Here is a 3,794-nt window from a genome sequence, read left to right on the forward strand (position 1 = left end):
AGTTCAGAGAGCAATTAGACATTCTTTTCCACACACACACAAAAAAAAACTTGGAAAAGAAAAATTGAATACATAGTTACTGTATTAATAAGGGTGTGATGTTATTTATTAATATAGAGCATATGTTAATATGGATATATGTGGTGGAAACACAGCACACATATCTCTGAAGACCTGGTTATTTTTTATAACGTCAAAACGTTGTTAAAGCATGCTGTACGTAAAATATCTTAAATTGGTAATCATAAATGAAGATAGTAATAATTTACACTGAAAAGTTATGAAATAATAGCCATTGAGAGCAGTGTCTAACCTCACTCTAATGCACTGTTTTCCAATGTCTTTAACCCAAATTACAATATTTGCATATATGCACATTCAGGGAGAAATTTTGCCACGTTGACTAATATGATGGACATCCAACAGATTTTTTAGTAGAATATGGAGTTAAAATCCTTCAATGGCAATGTCTTATTTTTAGTTTAGTCTACAAAAATCTCTTTTTTCCACATAAACAATATGAGAGCTAATACACTCAAGAGTTTTTTTATGTATTTTAAAACTGATTCGTGTCTTGTCTTTGCAAGCAATCTCAGTTGCATTATTTTGACTTTAAGTTATTTGTTCACAAACGGGGTAAAATGAAGGGACTCAATTAAATTGTACAGAGTATTCCTGTAATGACTGTATTCCAATAATAATTTCTGAATGATTGCAAGGAGACTATCATCCTCCATTATCAATTAGTGCCTTGGGCTGAGTTTTGCAACAACATCATAAGCAAAAATTCAACGGCCTATGTGGCAGATGTGTTATTATTCTTAATATTACAAAATTGGGAATATTTATGAAATAAACGTTAGGGATAAGATTATTATTAATTAATTAATTAATTAATATTAAAAATTATTATTAGGTTTATTGTTTGTGCTCAGTAAAAAAATTCAATAAAAATAAAAATGATCAGAATATGAAAACGTTGGTCTTCTAAAACTCATCTTTGATTTCAGCAAATGGTATACACATTGCAAAATATAATTTATTTGGTGAGAACACAAATGCTAATGTTTCAGGTCATAATAATTATCTCTGAAATTACATTCTTTTTATTCCATCCTTATGACTTTCATCGTCAAACTATTTTATTTTTATCTGAATCTTCATTTTACCAGCCTAATTCTTGTTGTTCCTCACCATTCTCAGAGGTCCTACATTCCCAGTGATGTAGTTGTTAAAAAACAGGGACTAAAGAAAGATTCCTCACCTCTATTATGGAATGCCTAGATTTTATTTTACTACATTTAAATGCATATTTTAGACATTTTATGACAAATTTATAATTCTGTGCATATTGCTAACTTTGTCCCATGGCATCTTAAGTTTCCACTCAAAACAGAACATACTCTTAGAAAAAAATTTTTAAATGCCAAAAGCCAGTGTAACGATACACTAGTGATATCAGGGAATATTTTTATTGTTCAATAGATGGCACCACAAAATTAACTTTCTTCATTGCATCCTTTTATATAGACAATTATTCCTTTTTATAACATGTATTTTTTTGAGAGTCCTTTACTGACTCAAATCAATTTGTTTCAATAAAGCCAATTAACAAGATACTTGGTATAATATATAAATCATAAATTTTTATAAGCAAAAGTATACATTTATATGACATTAAATAGCAGGCCTATGATAGTCTCTCCACCTTCATCAAGGACATCATAGCAGAAAGAAAAGTAGCCAGTACCATCTTTTTGTCTACTGGGTCTTTGGGTAAATAAATTGATTAGATTTGCTATAAGGCAGAGATCTGATTTCTGAAATGCCCTGAGAGTGATGCCCAGGTAGCATGTATGAGGCCGGCTTCCTGGAGAAGGTTGTATAAGTCATGAAATTCTTTTGGGGTGGGGAACCTATGGCTTGGGGCCACATACGACCTTCTGGATCTTTGAGTAAGGTCTTTGACTGAATTCAAGATTTACAAAAAATATCCTTTTAGTGAAGGAAAAAGGGGTCTGGGAGACAGCCTTGATAGCCTCCAACATTCTCTGGTTCAGCTTAGCCTCCTGACTGCCTGCATCCTTAAAATTATTTACTAAATTATGAAATTGGGTAGAATATCACTGAGGGAGATTGGCGTTAGTCTGATTTGACGGTCAGATCCTGTTGATTAGGTCTGTCCCTTACCTGTAGAATGTCTAACTTTATGAGGCAAGGACATGTTATTTCTTGTTAATATTTCTTTGTGAACACAAAGAAACAAAATGTTCACTCAAATACAAACTTCAATTTGAAGAACATTATTAACAGTCCCTAAAAGAACTTAAACTTCACGGAGAATTTAAGCTCATTAGTACATTCCCATCTCTGTCATTTTTTTTTCACAATGGGTATAATCAAAAGACACTTATTTCATAAAAATTTTGTTTTCTTGCTACCAAGTGAACAGTACATATTACATCTCTAGAGTTCACAGATCCTGCGGTATGTACACATTTAAATTGAAATGAAAGAGTTTAATATGCAGAGACATAATTTAAAGTGACACCTGAATGTAAGTTTATTTACCTTCAAATTTACTAGTCCTAGATAGAAATACAAATATATGTTTGTCCAAGGTATACTTTCACACTATGAGTGTATTTATAAGAATTATGTAAATTCTACAAAAGTCTCTGTAGATTGAACCACTTTCTTAAACATTATCTGTGACGGTTTTTCTTTTCTATTATGTTGTCATTTAGGGTAGTAAACTAATAGTTATATTACCATTAAACTGGTATCACAGGTTTAAATCAATATTTATGATTTTTCATTCATGGCATGGGATGTTATTTAGAGTGCTTTCCTTCAGATATGATTTAGTCTACCTCCAGGATAACAAAACTACTTCCTTTCAATTCTTTTGGCTGCCAATTTTCCATTTGATTGCATACGAATTAAACTTAATATTCTATTTCATATCAACCATCTTGTTAATTGGCTTTATTGAAACAAATGGTTTGGGTCAGTAAAGGGATCTCATAGAAAAATGTGTTATAAAAAGGCATAATTATCGGTACAAAAGAATACCATGGAAGAAGTTAATTTTTTGTTGCCATATATTGAACAATGGTTTCTGCATGTTTGTTCACGAAAACATGTGTGTGTGTGTGTGTGTGTGTGTGAAATTTGGTTTTCACGTAATCACAGTTTAAAGAAGGAAGTTGCAGTATTGACTCGTACCACTTGCTTGGTTTACTCTCCTGCTCCTTTGTGCCAGGCCAGGTTAAACTCCAGATAGGAGGCACGTCATGTTTTGCTCACTATTTTCCATGCCTCCATGCTTCTTCTGTCCTTGTCTCAGATTTTCACCTCAAGTATCTAAATGCCTCCTGTGCTACAGGAGAGACAAAGAGACACCACACTGCTCTATACAGCACAGGAGTTCACAGAAAAAAGAGCTGCCAAAGGGTTTTATGCAGAGTTTTATGTAGGACTTGACAGATTTGTATCCTAAGGGATTCTTCTCGTAGTTTTTTTTTTTTTTTAATTAATTGAGACAGATTCTCACTTTGTCACCCCTGGTACAGTGCTGTGGTGTCATAGCTCACAGCAACCTCAAACTCCTGGCCCAAGTGATTCTCTTGCCTCAGTCTTCTCATAGTTTTATGGAAGATGAACTTTAACAGAACCAAAGCAAAATCAGGTGAAGTAGTGAGGGCTCTGTCCTCCCCAATACCATTAATATTAATAACAGAAACAATAAAAGGAGCTAGTGTACCATGGAGGTGCACAATCGGAAACACCCC

The 3,794-nt window shown here is 33.2% G+C and overlaps 1 protein-coding gene across 2 annotated transcripts in view; it reads right to left on the reverse strand.

Moving 5' to 3' along the window:
* The window catches only part of NDST4 (N-deacetylase and N-sulfotransferase 4), a 280,730-nt gene that overhangs the window by 189,030 nt on the left and 87,906 nt on the right, over positions 1-3,794 (reverse strand). The window lies entirely within an intron of this gene.

Source organism: Otolemur garnettii, unplaced genomic scaffold (assembly GCF_000181295.1).
Source record: "Otolemur garnettii isolate 467f Iridium unplaced genomic scaffold, OtoGar3 scaffold00129, whole genome shotgun sequence".
In the NCBI taxonomy this organism is placed as follows: Eukaryota; Metazoa; Chordata; class Mammalia; order Primates; family Galagidae; genus Otolemur; species Otolemur garnettii.